General features: G+C 42.1%; 2 long non-coding RNA genes across 2 annotated transcripts in view; one reads left to right on the top strand and one right to left on the bottom strand.

Moving 5' to 3' along the window:
• Positions 1-723: 723 nt before the first annotated feature.
• LOC140618044 (uncharacterized) overlaps positions 724-18,037 on the bottom strand; it is a 50,854-nt gene continuing 33,540 nt past the window's right edge. The window contains exon 3 of the long non-coding RNA XR_012018194.1: positions 724-840. This is a non-coding gene — a long non-coding RNA (uncharacterized lncRNA). The remainder of the gene's footprint in view (positions 841-18,037) is intronic.
• Positions 10,720-16,072, top strand: LOC140618047 (uncharacterized). Its single transcript, XR_012018205.1, has 3 exons — positions 10,720-11,061; positions 11,576-11,674; positions 15,936-16,072. It is a non-coding gene; the product is annotated as an uncharacterized lncRNA (long non-coding RNA).

Genomic DNA, 18,037 nt, shown 5'->3' with positions numbered 1-18,037 from the left:
TGGAAGATCTCCCAGGGTCATTCATTGGCAATGAGAGGGAGTGATACTGGGAAATGATAGCCGGGCCAAAATAAACGGTTTAGCTGCCTAATGGAAACTAATAATAATTGTTAAGATTTAAAAAAAAATAACATGTATTTATCCAACCCAAGGTGATAAAACAATACCTCAATATTCAGTGTGCAGCAAGAAAGCTCCCTAGAGTTCTTCTGGAAGATATTAAGAGACTGACTTCTGCTCCATATTGTTTGGCTTCAGCAATGTGAATTTGGTTTTAATTAGTTGCCTCTTTCAGGGACACCAGACAGATGAGTGTGGAAGCCTGATGATCAGTGAGGACCTGCGCCACTCCATGGCATCACGTTGCTAGCATGTTGGCTTATCCTAGTGTCTATAGCATATGTGACAACAAAACTGTGGACAGTGGGATTGCTGGGAGAAAGACAACATGTCTGGGCTCAGTTTCTCTAAGTTTAGGGCTCAGAGACAAAAGGGCACAGCAATAACTTCCAAGGCTGGTTGAACATTCAAAAGTGACTAGAGTTTCACCACCCATAGTAGATTGTCTCCTAAGATCACCTCATTACTCCTTCCCATCCCTCATGCTCTTCTCGGTGTGAATTTGCTGCTCTCTTTACCAAGAGGTGGGGTCTATTCCCCCTTGCCCTGAGCCTCGTTGTCCCTGTGACTTGCATTGACCAAAAGAATGTGGCAGAAGGGAAATTGTGGAGCCTCTGAGGCTAGGTGTGAAGAGGCATGGCAGCTTCCCTTTATTGTCCTCTTGCCATGTAGTGAAGTCCAGTGTCCTGACAGACTGGGAGGCCTGGGAAGCAAGAAGCCCTGGAGGGAAAGAAATGGCACAGTGAGGAGAACTAAGGCACCCCAGCTGACAGCCAGTACCAGAACCCCAGCTGTGTGAGTGGGGCCATCTTGGCTCTTCCAACCCCAGTCAGAGGTGACCATGGAGCAGAGATGAGCTATCACCCTTCCCCTACATGCTCTCCCCAAATCCCTGACCTACAGAATAGTGAACAATAAAATAGTTATCATTTAAAGCCACCAAGTTGTACATCAGCAGAAACTCATCCACCCTCTTGTTCAACTTGGAGAAATTCGCCCCCCAAATTGGGAAGCCTTGCCAGAAATTGGACTATTGAAAAGCTCAGAATATGTTTTGTGTTATTATCACTGGATACAGAACATTTCCCTCCAAAGATTAAAGCCAAAACTAAATTAGTTGCTTTTCTGCAGAGCTGGGCCACATTATTCAAATCCAACCATTTCATTTGTTCCTAAAAATTTTCCAGGGGCCTGTGTGAGGTCAGGGAGTATCCCCCCAGTTTTCTGAGAGCCCCTAGATGCATTTTAGTGACCCTGAATCTCTTTAGCATTTGTCACTCTTTTTACTGAGCTTGACAAATGGCTGTTGACAGAATTTTTTTTAATTGAGATTTTATCTCCCACTGAGTCTAACTGCAACAAAGTTTCTATTAGATATCAATGGGAACATTCAGACCGCTGAACTGATCATTTCCCATATTAGCACATGCACCTTAAAGTGATCAATTCTGCCTATCGGTCTCCATAGACTGAGACCTTTCCTGCAGCTCATGCATGTTCCCTCATTATCCTACAGCCAAACAATTATTTGCCTAGGTGCATTTTATGGTGGTCGTCCAGTACACCAGCATAATAAAAGTTTGAATTAGGTAATGCTCCTTTTTATTATCAGAAATGAATTACCTCATGGGGCCAGCAGATCCACAAATGCAGTGTGTCCTTTCACTAATTGGAAGGCTTTTTTCAATCTGTTTCTGACAAATGCAGAACAAAACAAAATAACCACTTTCCAAGATTGCTCAGTATCAATATTATAGATTTATTTTATTGGACTCATTGTTGCTCTTCATTCAATAATGAACAATACCATAATCTCCATAGCAACCATGGCATACCATTAGGGCAATGCTAAACATAAATTCCAAATATTCAGGGTTTCTTCTGAGCCCAGAATGAGAGGCTTTCTGCAGGGCATGGTGAAATGCTCATCCTGGAGAAAAGTTTCATTTTTGTTCCCACTAGACCTGAAATGCTGGCAAAACAGCACCTCATGCTAATAAATATATGCAATATCACTGGCATTTATGTTCAGCATAAAGGAAATATCATGCCTTGATATATGAGTGGTGGCATATTCCTATGACTCTAAAAGCTCATGTTTCATTTTTAACTTTTAAACAAAATTCATCACATAATAATTACGTGCTTGCTGCATATAAGGGATGGTCTCTCGATTTTCTCAGTCTTTGCAAGTCATAAACTGGGACCAGACCACTTGGGTATCCAGTCTGTGTGCTCCTTGAAGGTGGAGGCTGAGTCTTTGCCTCAGCTCTGTTTCTAATACCTGGCATGCAGTAGGAAATCAGTAAATGCTTATAAATGAACAAATACTCTTGCTGACATGGAGGAGATGGAAGGGTGGGAAGTATTCCTGGAGCAGATGACCCATGAACATAGTTGGAAAAGATGGATAGAGTTTAGTTCCATAAGGAAAAATAGGAGAAGGACATGAAACATGAGAAACAATGAGGAAGAGGGCCTGGGCAGGAGAAGCAGGAGCTTGCAGACTCTGATGACCTTGGAGGTCCATGTCTGCAGTAGGGCTGAGGGCAAAAGTGAAGCCAGAGAGGGAGTGACCATCCAGGTCCAAAAGCATCATAGATCACAGGCTTGAGTCTGTGCGTCACGAGGAGCATTGAAGGATATGAAGCAGAGACAGGTCGTGGTTGGGTTTCTGATTTAGAAATATTATTCAGGCTTATACAGAGGTGGATATTCAGAAGACACAGCAAGAGTGAAGAAGACAGCTTAGATGTCCAGTAGACTTTTGGCCACCCAGACATCCCTTAATTGCCACCACAGGTACATAGCACAAGCTAGCTTTGGCACCGTTTCCATACCAGTGCCACCTGAGATTCTCCTCAAGTTCCAGGCCCCAGTTCTTGAGGCATCTCAGGTCTTGGATCCTGTGTTTTGAATGAAGGCTTTGGTCCATAGTCAAATGCTACCCCCTCACGCCTTCTCTCCACCCTGCTCTGTTCCCATCCTCCCATTAGTGGGCACTTCCAGGAGGATGGGCAGGGTGGAGAAAGGGGGTGAGGTGTTGCCATCTCTTGCCTAGTTTCAACATTTATGGGGACAATCCTCTCTCAGGAGACAGAGTCCTGGTCTTGAGCCAGCATTGAAAGGACAGACCTTACATGGCTGCATTTGCCAGCAAAGAGCTTTCCACCAAATGGGGGCATGAAGCCACTTTATTCCATGATGATTTCCATTAGAAACAGACCCAAAACCACAGGCATTCAGGTTCACAGACTTTCCCAGACCAAAGCACACCATGAACCCTCTTGAGCACCAGGCATTGCTTTCAAGCTGCTTTCCAGAATCCTGTAGGTTTTAGAAGAGAGGAGCCCAAACTTTGTACTGTTTTGTAAACATCAGAAACTGCCTGCCTAATGTGGGCCCTTTCCAGACTCATCTGTGAAAATAGTAAAAACTTTCTGAAGGAATATTCAAAAAATGAAGATTACTCAGGGTAGATGAGAAAAAATGTCAGCAAAAACTCACTGAATCCTTTGAATCCAGGTTATTGTTCTTAATGTGGCAACAGGAGCTTAATTGGTTTGTCAGCTACATCAAAAACCCAGACAAGGAAACACTTGCTTTATAGCAGAGGGATTTAATTTGAACTGAGGGAAAACCTACTGATAGGAAAGGTTGTTAGGGACTGTAATGGATGACAAAGCAAAGCCCCTTCAAATCCATTCTTTCTGCAAATATTTATGAGCACCCTCTATGGGCTAAGCGTTGCTCTGTAGTAAAGGAATTAATTCATGAATAAAACTGAGACTCCTGCCCAAATAGAGCTTATGTTCCATCCCAGGGTCTAAGGAAGACCAAACAAATGAAGCTCAGAGTGGTTGAGAGCTGCCAGACACCTGAGCCCAGTGTGGTACGGTCAAGTGTGGGTACAGTGGGTACAGTCCAGGGAGGTACCGCACAGTGTAGGGCAGTGCAGTGTAGTACGATAAAGTATGTCTATTATGGTAGACATAATCCAGTTTAGGTATAGTCCGGTCAGGAACAACCCAGTGTCGCACAGCCCAGTGTGGCACAGCCCAGTGTGGGAGCCCAACATGGGAAAATTAATGTGTGGAGCAGTCCAGCATAAGGCAGCCCAGTGCAGGACAGCTTGGTGTGACACAGTCCAGTATGGGACAGCCCTGGGTGGGAGAGCCCAGTATGGGTACAGTAGCCACAGCCAGATACAGTGGAAAGAGGACATGGCTTACCTATAGGAGCAGTAGTATGTGAACAAAGCATACTAGATGGGCTAGGAGGCAGAGAGGAGTGTGAGCCTAGAAAGGAATTTCCTTTCTAGGAAGTGAAGAAGTTTGCAGGCCATCCCAAGGAATTGGGACTGTCCGGGACAGAATAGCACTGGTGGCAGGAGCAGGGAGCTGACTGGGGAGATGAATCAAGGATGCATGGAGAATGGCAAGACAAGAAACCAAGCAAGCTTCTTTAGAGACAGATACCACCAGTGAGAAATGACAAGACCCCAAGCAAGTAGCTAAAAAGACAGGATTCCGTAGCCATCAGATGGAATCTGCGAGAAGCAGGGGCCAGGCCTTGTGCTCTGGTGATGGAAATCAGGTGGTGGCAGGAACACTCATGGGAAAGCGAGCAGGAGAGAGTGCTGGACCAGATTCAGTGCCACTTCTGAAGTGCGTCCAGAGGGCTGAGCAGCCACGCCCAGTGTGAGAAAGCTATTTGTGAGTTTCACTACGTGCCACGTATGGCCCCAAGTCAGGCAGCTTCAGGTATGTGAGGCCCATGGATGTGGGTTAATGAGATGACAGCCACAGAAAAAAGCAACGTGAGCCTCCTTCTGATAGATTGTGAATGAATCGATGAAATGCAGAAGTGCCATTGCCTACTGTCCAGCCAGTGCCAGCTCAGTCCTGGGGTACAGTGACATTTACTAATCAGAAGTCTCCTAACCCCTTACCTGCAGTACAACTTGAAACTCTAGGCTCTGACCTTCCCAGATGTTTAACAATTTCTTCAGCCCAGGTTCTCAGAAAGATTGAAGGGGGCGGGGGGCGTATCTGAGGATAGGAAGCTCATCCACATCCCTGCTAGCTCACTCTGCAAGTAATTAGATTAAGCTCTCTCTTGACATCCAAGCTGATACCTGGTTTCAGGGGCACAGCGGATAAAAGAGAAGCACAGTATGCCTTATGAGGTCTTCAGCCCCAACCCCCAGTTCTCAAGGTGAGGTGATTTACAGCCCGGGCTCTCTGCTCTGTGGTCCCCTTCAAGTAGAAGCAGTAGCCAACACTCTGGTGAATTCTCCAACTAGCCCTGGTAGCCTGGCCACTGCTGGACTTCACTCTTGCTTATGTGGTAGGAAGACCACAGAGTAAGGTTGATTACTGGTTTCTCCAAGTCTGGTCAAGAAAAACCCTTATTCACCTTCTCCCTCCAGCTTGGCTCCTTGACACTGTAGTTTTAATTCCTTGCTTCCTTTTTTTTTTTTTTTTTTTAGATTTTATTTATTTATTTGAGGGAGAAACAGCATGTGCACATGAACAGGGGGGAGGGACAGAGGGAGAAGCCGACTCCCCACTGAGCAGGGAGCCTCACATGGGGCTTGATCCCAGGACTCCCAGATCATGACCTGAGCGAAAGGCAGGTGCCCAACTGATTGGGCCACCCAGTTGCCCCTCAATTCCTTGCTTCTTGATGTCAGAAGTTCAGGTATAGCATCTTGCTGGTCAACAGTTCTGTTCTCCAGAATCAGAAAATCTCCTGTTCTTCATAAATTCCTAATAGAGGCCTAACAGAGACCTAATAGGTGTCCTCATTGACCTTTCATACACATCCACCCAACATGTGGATATGTTGACACTGCATATGAGACATCCCAAGGTATCATTCCCCATGAGATGCTTCATGAACTTTTCACAGTAAGCAGGACATGCTGTTATTTGAAAAACCATGTAATTTCAAATAATAGCAGACATCAAAAGATGATATACAGAATGCAATAACAAGGCACTTTGGAGCCCTTTCATCCTTCTATACAGGGGCACAGAATAAATATTTTAGGCTTTGTGGACCAGAAGTTCTCTGTTGAAACTCTATTCTAATCTGCCATTATAGCGGCCACTGACAAGCCAGAAACAACTGGGTGTGGCTGTGTTTCTGTAAAATTTTATCTACAAAAATAGGCAGTAGGTCACATGGGGTCTGCAAGCAGCAGGCAGTAGCTTGATATAGTGCAAAGAAGCAGAGTAGGAGAGAAGAGAGGACAATACCTCTAGTAATAGCAAAATGTAAATCATGGGCAGTGGAGAAGGCATAAAAGCCAGATCACAGTGGGTTAGAGAGTCATGATTACATTTGTGTGTGTAGATATACACATCTTATACATCTATAAAAACGTGTGTACATGGATGTATAGATGTACACACATATATATTCCTTGTGTGTGTGTGTGTGTATCACACATACAGACTTGGAGATTTTTTTTCTAGCAGTTTAGAAGATTGGATATACTGAATAAGCCCCTTACTGAAAAAACAATTCTGGGGTGTCTCAGTCACCCCAGACTTCACCACCTTCAGCTCAGTCATGATCCCAGGGTCCTGGGATCAAGCCCCATGTCCAGCTCCCTGCTCAATGGGGAGTCTGCCTCTCCCTCTCCCTCTGCCCCTCCCTCCCACTTCTGTGCTCTCTCTGTTTCTCAAATAAATAAATAAAATCTTTTTTAAAAAAGGAAGAAAGAGAAAGAAAGAAAAAGAAAAGAAAGGAAAGAAAGAAAAGGAAAAAAGAAAAGAAAGAAAGAAAAGAAAAGAAAGAAAGAAAGAAAAGAAAAGAAAAGAAAAGAAGAAAAGAAAAGAAAAAAGAAAAGAAAAGAAAAGAAAAGAAAAGAAAAGAAAAGAAAAGAAAAGAAAAGAAAGAAAAGAAAAGAAAATTTTGAATGAAATACATCTGTGACCTGGATTAGAAGAAAGGAATCCTCAGAAGAATCCAAAAAGAGAGTAAAGGGAGGAGCCCTGTGTGTTTGCAGCAAACCATGAAAGACATTGAGATTTCCCTACCTCAGTTGCATGGAGTTCTGGGAAAAGACACTGAAGCTTAGCCTAAACAAGGTGGAGAACCCGAGAGGAGCCCCCACATGTGTTTATTACATGTCAGTCACCTTGGGTGCTCCACTGCTGGAAAAACTCACAAGATTCAGTTTAAATTCACAAAACAGCTAACAAGCAGTTGAGCATGGCAGCAGCAGCTGAAGACATGCATGGAAAGAGGTCAGGAGACCACAGGCCCTAGCTTTTTATGTCCTTCTGTGGCTGGGTTTCACAGGAGAGCTTTGTGTCCAGGTTGTAACAGGAACTGACATGTGTATACGTGCGTGTACATGTGTGCTTCTGGATGGAAGGTCGGGTGGGTAAGGCACCCTGGTACCTTGGTACCAGGAACTGTTTATGGTGGGGGTCTCTAGTGACCAGTCTTAACCATAAAACCCAACCCTCCTCCCCAGATTCCACCAAAATCAGGAACAAATAATAAATCCAAATATTGTTACTAAACAATACCAACAGGCTGCTATGTTCTGCTCTGAAATGACTCACCAATCCAAAATTACAGAATGTCATTTATCGTTAGTGAACAGACGCCAAAGCCTTGGCCAAGGATCAGTAGCTCAGAAACCAGCATGTTCAGTACAGTCCAGGAAGTGATCTCCATGCTACCTACCATGTCTAGCTGGGGTGTCTCAGTGTCAGGAATACCTTTGTGGTGCAATAAACGTCAAGAAACCTTAAAGTTGCCCCAAATTGGTGGTGTCCCAGGTGCTAGGCAGGAACAGATGTACATCCTTTATGGAGAAAGTCAACTTCAACCAAAATGCCAAAGAAATCATACAGGTCAAGCTGCAGGGTAAATGGATAGTTCCCAGACAAGCTGCCACAAGCAGAAACAAATCAGGGTGGGTACCAGATCACAAAGTCTTCAGATATTGGAATCATCAGGCTCACAGGGGAAAATAATGTGACTTTAAGAACTTAAAAGAAACTTGCATGGAAGTTTAAGAAATTAAAAATATGAAAACATCAAAAAATATTCAGATACTATAAAAGTGGTCAAAATGGTCAAGAATTTGAAAAAGAATCAAATACAATTTCTCAAAATGAAAGCTATAAGAATTGAAAAATTTTTAATGAATTAAACAAAAGATTTGACACCCATGAAAAGAGAAGAAATGAAGATAGGTTGGAATTATCCATTATTTAATTTGAGATACAAAGGAATGGACCATATGAAGGAAGAAGGTGAGATGGATCATCTTTGGGAACAGGTTAGACTCTCTCCAGGCATTGCTGCCAGGTTGGCCCAGTTCCGTTAGATCTTCTCTTTTGCTTGAGTTTCAATGAGCAAACAAAAATATGACTTTCCTGTAAAATCTTAAAGGTTGGACACTAATAATTAAAATGAATAAGTCTGTAGGCGCTACAGCTCATCTGTAACCAATTTGTGCCTTTAAAGTTTTGATGACAGCAAGGTGGGAGTTGAACTCTAGGTGAGGAGAGAGAGGACCAACAGTGGGAGATCACTACAGGACAGGTGGGATGCGATCTTGAGATTGCGATCCTCTTGAGTCATGGGCATTAAGGGTAGCCGGCTATCCTCCAAGACAGAAGGGACAGACCTACACATAGATGTCAGTTAAGCTTAGTATATCCCAAACAGCTTGAGGAGTTTAACCTAAGGTCCTTATATCCTGTGAACAAGCTGGCCTTGACTTTTAGCCAAGGATATTAGAGGCAGAGAGTTTCAGAAACAAAACAAAACAAGCAAACTGAATCCCATGTCACAGCACTGGGACAGTAAACGTACTAAGTAGATCAAACATTGGGACATTGGATATAGCATTTCTATGACCATGTCAGAATTGCCAGAAAGATTCTTGGAAACATCAACCTTTCTGCTGCCAGGCAAGTAAACAGAAATTTCCAATAGGAAAAGCATCCTTAAATTGTCACCAAAGAATTAATGGAATCTGGGAATAATGGAACAAGGAAATAGCTTTTCTGATGCTGAGTGCCAAAATAAGACTGCCAGAAAGCCAGAAAGCAAGGAGCAGCAAAGAAGGTAAAAAGAAAGAAAGGAGAAAAAGGGAAGAGAATGGATAAAATATCACCCTGATGTTTTGAAAGGCATGGAAAATTGGCAAAGTAGATTCTGGGCTCTCAAGCAAAATGGTGGCACCGTTCACTGAGGTCCTCAAGAACTTCCTGATGACCTGGGATCCCAGAGGAGGCAGAGGTCTGGTTTCATGCCCACTTCTACTCTTTGGGCAAGGAGTTTAGCTTTGAAGTTTCGATCAGCTTGCTGCCCCCTGTATGTGGAGCACCCCGCATGGTGGCCAGCAATGAGGTCTCCCAGAAGGGTTTTTCTCTCTCTTCAGCCTAGATGTCCCCACGGCCGAGTGTTTACTTTTTGCATGTGTGCTCAACCTCGACAGCTACTGACCTCTCTTTTCGGTTGTTTCAAAGAACCAACATTCCGTGTAAAAAGGCTGTGTGCTGCGCCGAACTCGTACACTTAGGATACAGAATGCATATTTGATCAAGATCTATGTAAATTCCACCCACCAACAGTGTGAATATTTTCCTTCCCTTTGAAAATACAGTTCACCTCTGTCTGTATTTGTGTTTCTACAAGTGGCAAAGCCTCCATTTATTGTTTTTAATCACCTTTTTACATTCAACCTCCCCCTTGAAAAAGTAATGTCTCCCTCAGTGGATACAAATTTGTGCCCCCAAAAATCACAAAGGAATTTTTTGTACCTTGTGTCCTATATATTTGTGTGAAATGCTTTCAAGGGTATCACTAAGCCAAACAAAGCCCAGTGCTTGCCATTTATGGAAAAAATGGTCTTGGCAACAATTTTGAATCACATTTTGACTGCAAAATTATTAGGCAGCAACCCCCCCCCCCCCGCCCAGAGTCCAAGTGTAATTTTTAATTTGAAGTGTTTGTGTAGTGTTTTTTTAGCACATTAAAAAGTGTGTGAAAATATGGGAGTCATTTTCACTCTAATCTGTCACATTAAGACAAAAAATATGGATTCCTCTATATTCCCTGCTCTGAGAAGCCTTGTTACTAGACTGTCCAAAGAGACAATAGAAACGATATGTATATCTTGTTAAAAATGCAGATTCTGACTCAGTATGTCTTAGGTAGAACCAAGATTTTGCATTTCAGACAAGCTCCCACAGGAGGCCAATACTGCCAATCCAAAGACCACATTTGGAGAATCAGTGCAACCAGATGAGTGGCTCTCAGCCTTGGCTCCACATGTGAAACCCCCATGGAGTTATAAAAGCAATTGCCCAGGTCCCACTCTAGAGATTCCAATTTAATTGACCTGGAAGGTGGCCTGGCTCTCAGAAGTATCTTGAGTGATTCCAAAGTGCAGCTTAGTTGGTGAATCAATGGTTTAAGGTGAAATCCAGCTGGTAGACATTCTGTGTGATTAACTATGAGCCCCTGCTAGGCAGTCTGTGGCTCTGACACCTTTTCCTCCTTGGGGAGGTTGTATCTAGATCATTATGAAATCACAGCATAATTCACAATGTCATCAGTGTGCTTAGCATTAAACATGGCCTCTTGGGGTGAATGATTAGGGTCCCCATTAACACTTAAATAAAGAACTGGTACATTTGAACCAGTGGCTGCCATGGATGCAATATGAGTGGCCCAAGATAAGAGGTTCTGGAACTTTGGATCTTGGATCTCATTTAAGATCATACACAAAACATCCATGTGTAAAAGATAGTCTTCTAGGTAGGAACAGAGGCCAAGGTAAATTAAATATTTGGATAATTAGGGGCTAACCTGAGGCTGTGTTTCCTGAAAAGAAGCGATATTCTATCTCTGCCTTACAGGACAACATAAGCATACTAGATACTTTGGCAAAGATTTAAGGTAAGGAACTTAGGTCCCTGAGGCCATCATGGTCAACCTGTAATTTTCAAAGAGCTATCGCCCAGCTGATATTGAGGATGGGCAGGCTGGGTTATGGTCCCGCCTGGTTTAATGACCCACCAGTGTGTCCTCACATGTGCAGAGACCCCATCTGTGAAGATAGATACTCTGTGACTATCAAGGTTCCAATATATGTTGAAAGGAAGACAAATAAAATAAAAGCAACGCATTGTGAAACAGATTTGGCAGAGATCATTGGTAAAGAAAGAGATGTTAGATTTGGAACATTCCCTGGACAAATTTAAAAAGCCTCCAGGCTTTTGTTCCCCTGCTTTGGAATTGGTGATAGTGACACCCCTTCAGTGATACACTTTTGGAAGCTTATCTCAGGTCTGCAGTTACAACTAACTAGTGGCAGGAAAAGCCCAGGCTCTGGTGACTTCTTCTAATATAGTTACACTTCTCTATGAAAGGCCATCATTTCCTCCGTTTTTGGTCTTTCTTTGACCTCTAGGAAATAACTCATTAATACTATTGAATTATGAGATGGCCTTGAGGACACCAAATGAGCGCTCCACTGGCCAGAGTCTGCTGGATCAGAAAGGATTCAGAGGTAACAGTCAGGGCAAGGTTCCTACCACACATATCCCTAATCTGCCATACTGATATGTTGACAAACCACCAAAAAAGGACTGTTTCAATAGAGACTATAGGTATATAGCTCATGGTGAAGGCCATGTGTAACCAATTAGTGGCAGCACATGAGTGCAGATGGGTATCACAAGGTTGGGGTAAATAACCATTGGCATGCATTAAGACTTCAGCAAATTTCTCCATGTATTTTGGAGTCTCCCAAGGGGGTTCTGATATGTGTTCAAAAGTTCTAGAATGTACTGCTACCCTACCAGTTCCTGTTCCCTCTGACATTGAGCCACTAAGTAGTTCTGGTCTGCAATCTTGCCCTCAGGGCACTAGGGTAAATGCACACTGAAGGGAACCCCAGACAGGGCTGCTTGTGTCCCAGTGTGTTTCAGTATTTCAGTCCATGTATCCAGAAGCCAGACATCTACTGGTCTCTCTGAAACAAACACAATTTGAGTCTTAGCCACCACAACTATTCACAATGTCTACTCTTCTCCCATGTTGTCTAAGACTCTTCCTATAGCCCTTTTTTATGGTGACTTCTTCTGGCAGATGTTGAGCAAATAAATGTCAGTCGTGCCCACAAGTCATGCCCAAAACTTCTGGGCATGAGCCGTGGGCACGGCAGAGACTAACAAAGAGCAGGCAAAGCAGAAAGGTGTTTGGCTGTAGATCCAAGGAATAAATGGAGAAAATGCCATTTTTACTTACAGTCCCTTTTTCAAAGCCAGCAAGCACATGTTTTGGCTGGAAAATGATGGGTGGTTCGTTGCATGTGACATTTGAAATGAAGACCAAAATTTCCAGAACAATAGGAATCAACCATGTGGTCTCGTTATAGATGTCACTGTGATCAGAATAAACTTGCCAAATGGGAAAACCCAAATCAAATTATTATTCACGTAAACAAATTGAATATGAAGGCTTTCCCAGATGCTTTTGACAAGGGGCGAATGGACTACTAAATCAAACATTTCATAAATAAATTAGGAAAATGCATTATGTAACACTAACATTAATGACACACACCAGATTGCCAAGGTTTTTAATCAAATCTTTTCAATCTAGGCCCTTATGTTGGGAAAGGGTTGGTGCTTACAGATAGCTCATAACACAAAGCAAGTCTCTCCAATGACGCTTCTACCATCACCGAATGTTTTCCTCTGATCTGTCTCCAGGCCTGACATTTTTGCAAATTAAACTGGATTACATTATCCATGATGGCTTAAATTCAATTATCCAAATAACTAAACAGCCAGCTCCATGACTAAATTACCCACCTGCTGCCTGAACTTTTTGGGTTTTGACAACAGGCTGGTTTCATTTCTATTTTGAAAAGTAGAAGTAGACCTGGGTTTCTCCTGGAAAAAAACTCAACATGGTCTTTCCTTTATCTATCTATCTATCTATCTATCTATCTATCTATCTACCTATCATCTATTTATTTGGGTTGAGAGTTCTTCCCTTTTTAAATTACTATAGGGATCATGGTCATATCCTCACTTAAAACATTCAACAATGCCAAAGGGATCAGATGTCTCCACACCCCCTTTCCTCTCAAATATTATTATATGCACTATCTTGGCCATTGATTTAGGTTTCCAATTTTACACAATCTCAAACAATGCCAGAATAGACATCTTTACCTTTGTGTACATCTCTAGGTCCAAGAGAACTCACATTTTTATTTATGAAAATACTATAATATTTCCTTTTCAGGAGACTTTGTAGATTTATACACCTCTAGCAGTATGTAAAATCACATACTTCCTTTAAGCTCATCAACACATCATATGATACATCATTTAAGTTTGCCATCTGATAGGTCAAAACAACTCATTATTTGTATACATTTCTGTGGTTACTTGAGATGGTACATCTTTTCAAGTTAGTGATCCCTCTTCCACATAGTTTTTAAACCTGGTATAGGGAGTTAAAACAGTCTTTTAAAGGAGTAAACAAACAAACAAACAACAACAACAAAATCACTAGACCAAAGACTGCCAAAAGAGGGTTGGTAGGAAGCTTTTAGCTGATGAATGAAGAAAATAGAGTCAAATTTCCAGCAAATTCTGAATGAAAGTTAGAAACAATAAGAGATATATTTTTAAGGTTATGTTTGAATAACAGCATAGAAATAGAGAAAGAGGTCTGAGACTGGGAAGCAGTTCTGAAAAAAATAATGTTTAAAGATGCAGAGAGAATAGACTGTCTGGGCCTCCACACTTTGATTATTGTAATAGTTTCCTTTTACTGCCATAACAGATTACCACAAATTTACTAGCTTAAAGCAACACAAATTTGTTATCTTACAGTTCTGGAGATCACAGTCTGGCAGGTGTCTCACCATACAAAAATCCAGATATCAGTAGGCTGCCTGTCTTTCTAGAGTCCCTGGTTTATAGGGGAGCTTCAGCTTCCTGTCCATTTGGGTTGTTGGCAGAATTCAGTTCCTTGAAGTTAGAGGAAGTCCCATTTTCTGGCTGACCAAAAACTGAGGCCTGTTTCCAGCTTCTAGAAGCTGCCATATTCCTTGGCCCATGGCACCCTTCCTACATCATCAAAATCAGCAATAACACCTTGAGTTCTCCCACTCTCAGCCTCCTTCTTCCTTCATAAAGAGTTTATGTGATGAGACTGGGTCCATCCCAATAATCCAGGCTAATCTTGCTATTTTAAGGTCAGCTGACTAGCAGCCTTAATGTCATCTGCAACAATAATCTCCTTTTGCCATGAAACATAGCATATCCACAGGTTACCACAATCAGTTTTAATGGAATGTTCACAGAAGCCCCAAGCATAACCCTTGAGTCTGACAGGCTTTCGTTCCTAATTGCTGGGCTAAAAGCAAAAACAAAAACTCTGACTCTCCTTAAAGCTTATTTGTGGAAGCCTTGGATTCAGTCTGTTGCCACATGGGGACTTGCAGTCTCTCTTTTCCTCTTCCTCTTGACCACTTCCCCTAACTGCCAGGTAGGACACTATTGTGACTTTCCTCGCATCTTCCAGCATGTGAGAGCTATGCCCTACTTCAACAGAAAGTAAGGGCCATAGCAGCTCACACAATATGTGACCTACTTCATTACCTGGTTACCCCAACAGAACCACTTGCCCTGCCAGGTCTTCACAGATCTCTTGTGAAAATGGCTTCTCCTATTTCTTCTGAATCATGGGATGAGCTGAATGACATAAAAGGAACTCTTTTATCTCCTCTCTTCTGTCCTTTGATTGAACTGGACATTCAGACACATTGATGCTCAGGAGGTCACAGCTCATCAGATATGTATAGAGGGGTCTGACTCATATATGTGTGTATATATGTAAACTTGTGTATATACATGTGTATACATACGTATATAAGAGTCAGAAACACACATAATGAAACAAAAAATTTACTTTTCTCCCAAGGAGTTCAAAACAGTATTCTTATTATACTATTTATTTTAAAGGTCTTTGTAGGGTGTGTATGAGACAATAAATGGTCTCACTTGCCTGATTGCAGCAGTTAAGAGAATAAGTCTGAGAATAAGTCTTTCTCTCAAACTCATCAGGGCAAGTCCAGTCACCAACGCTGGCACAGGGAGCCTGACCAAAGTGGACCACCTTTATGTTTTACTCAAAGAGTTTATGCTCCAAGGGGACAACCTACACCATACACTATGATCTAAGGAGCCTTGGCTAAAACACTTCCATTTTAGAATTCCTCCAAATGACCTTTCCAAAGTAGGTCCAGAAAAAAGCCTTGGGAATAGCAAAGCACATAGAACATGGCTAACTATTGGCTTCCTAATAAACATTATCATCCCAAAAGGTGGCATATGCTTCAATGTAGCAGAACTGCTAGGACTTTCTGTCTGGGGATGAACCTAAAGATTTGGGCACCATGTTCAGACCCTTGTGTGCACTAAAATAGAAAGCTAAGTGAGATGGTATTTTTATACAAAAAAATTATTAATAGCATTTTTAATTAAAAATAGCATTAGCTATTTCTACCAATGCTAAGAAATGGAGTTGGTCTAATCAACTCAGAATCCTGGGAAATTGAGATATCATATAGAATCATTGGTAAGGCTCTCACAATCTAATGCTTACTTACTTTATTTTCACAGAAAGTAAAACTCAATAAGAGCCAATGATTTACCCAAGGTCATACAGCTAGTTCATATAAAAGTTGGATCACCAAACCCTCTTATTTTGTGACATCTTTTTAAAAAAAAATTTATTTGTTTTAGAGAGAAAGACAAAGAGTGGGAGAGGGGCAGAGGCAAAGGGAAAAGGAGAGAAAGAATCCCAAGCAGATTCTGCTGAATGTGGAGCCCAATGTCATGCTCCATCCCGCTACTCTGAGATCATGCTCTGAGCCAAAATAAAGAGTTGGATGCTCAACCAACTGAGCCTTTCAGCCACCTCTATTGTGCTGTTTTTTTCCCTTACTCATAGGTTACTGATATTCTATGAAATTAACAGGATTCGGTTAAAGATGACACATGGAGTAACTCTTTTAGATCCTCTTTTTCTCCAAACTCCAAATGAAGCATCAGTAAGAGGGGAAGACAACAGGGGAACAAATGTTGGAATTTAAAAAGCAGATGTATCAGTGTTAATTAACTCTAGAAATCCAAACCCTTAAGGCAAGGAGAACCTGAAATACATTATATAATTCCCCCAGAGTTTCAGGAATTGTTCACACCAAGTAATTTTGGAATTAGAAGTGTTGGTGGAGCATAGAAAAGGAGAATCAGCTGAAAATCTACCTAAAGAGGGGGTAGAACCCAGATCTCTTCTGTATGCCGATGTAGCATGGGAGGGGAGGGGGTTGGGGGAATGGGCAACATGAGGGAAGAGAAGTGGAGATACAGGTTTCCAGTTATGGAATGAAAAGTCCTAAGAGTAAAGGACATAACATAAGGAATATAGTCAGTTATATTGTAATAGCATTGTGTGGTAACAGATGGTAGCTACACTTGTAGTGAGCATAGCATAATGTATAAAGAAGTCAAATCACTATGTTACACACCTGACACTAATGTAACATTGTATGTTAATAATACCAAAAAAGTATTTTTAAATAAAAGCAAATTTTAAGTGACCAGACTAAAAGCAGAGTGCTCTAGACAATATAATCCTAAAATGAAGGTTGTCAGAAACATGAGTTAGAATGAGTATCCCAAGAGAGAAAAGGCAAAGGCAGAAAGAACAAAACCTGGAGCCCTAATTACAGATACACCAAGCCAAGAAGTGGAAATAGTGCTCCAAATCAAAAGAAGCCTTGTGCCAGAAATGGCATAGTGATTTTGATAACATGCAACATGGGCATAATGGGCATGCCTGGAGCCATGGAAGCCAAGTGGTGTGGACTGTACCAGGCTACCATGAAAGTACAGAGTTAAGAGTTTCCTGTGGGCCTTCACCAACTGCTCTCACACAGTTTGGGAAGGCTCTGAGGCAAGCTCTCACTAGCCTCTCTGGAAAGCTTGTACGGTCTGCTTGGAAATCTGGGGAGGCAGGGGGCAAAGCAAGCTACAATGAGCCTGTATATCATGGCTGGGGTCAATTGTATATAGGAAACTTTACCCCAGAAGCCACCCAGCTTAAGGCAGGCCTTGCTAGCAACACTGTGATGGAGGTCTCAGTGGATGTCCAATGGAGGCCTGGGATGGAATCATTATAAAGATAATTCATGATCTCAGACGTGTCTCATGTGGTAAGTCCTATCCTAAAAACAGTAAAATAAGAGGTCTAGAACATTTTGGCACAAACTCACCCTTTCAAAGCTCATCCAAGAATCTAAAAGTTGGAAGGAACCATAGTGAACATCTGTCTCAACATCCTTCACAAGTAGGGAAAGTTCAAAGAGATTATGTGACTCTGGAAGAGCCAATACTCATCTTCAAATATCCAAGCACCGCTATTGGACAAAGAAAGCACTGTGGTGGAATCCCAACTCTGCATTCAAGAGTGCTGTGATCTCAAGCAAGTCAGTTCACCTCTCTGAACCTGAGATTCCTTATCCACAGAAATAGATAAGGGATTGCAAGGGAAATATAACAAGCCAATCGTGGAGAAAGTCACAGCATAGTGCATGGCACATAATTTTTCTATACATTTCCTTATGGGTCTTAGGACCAACTGCTCTTCCCTCTCTATTCTTTGTACCCAATTCCCCAGAATCATCCTGGAAGAAACAATGAGAAAATAAATTGTCTGAAAGTACTGAGTTTCTGAATCTGTAGTCCTAAATCTTGAATGTCAGAATGAACCCATAGCACTCTCAAGACCCAGAATTAAAATGCAGCTGGTATTTCCAGTGTCCTACAACATCCTTTTGGCCTTC

The sequence above is a fragment of the Canis lupus genome, chromosome 26 (genome assembly GCF_048164855.1).
Source record: "Canis lupus baileyi chromosome 26, mCanLup2.hap1, whole genome shotgun sequence".
NCBI lineage: Eukaryota > Metazoa > Chordata > Mammalia > Carnivora > Canidae > Canis > Canis lupus.
Note: the sequence above shows the minus strand (reverse complement) of the source record. Positions and strands in the feature narration are given on the sequence as shown.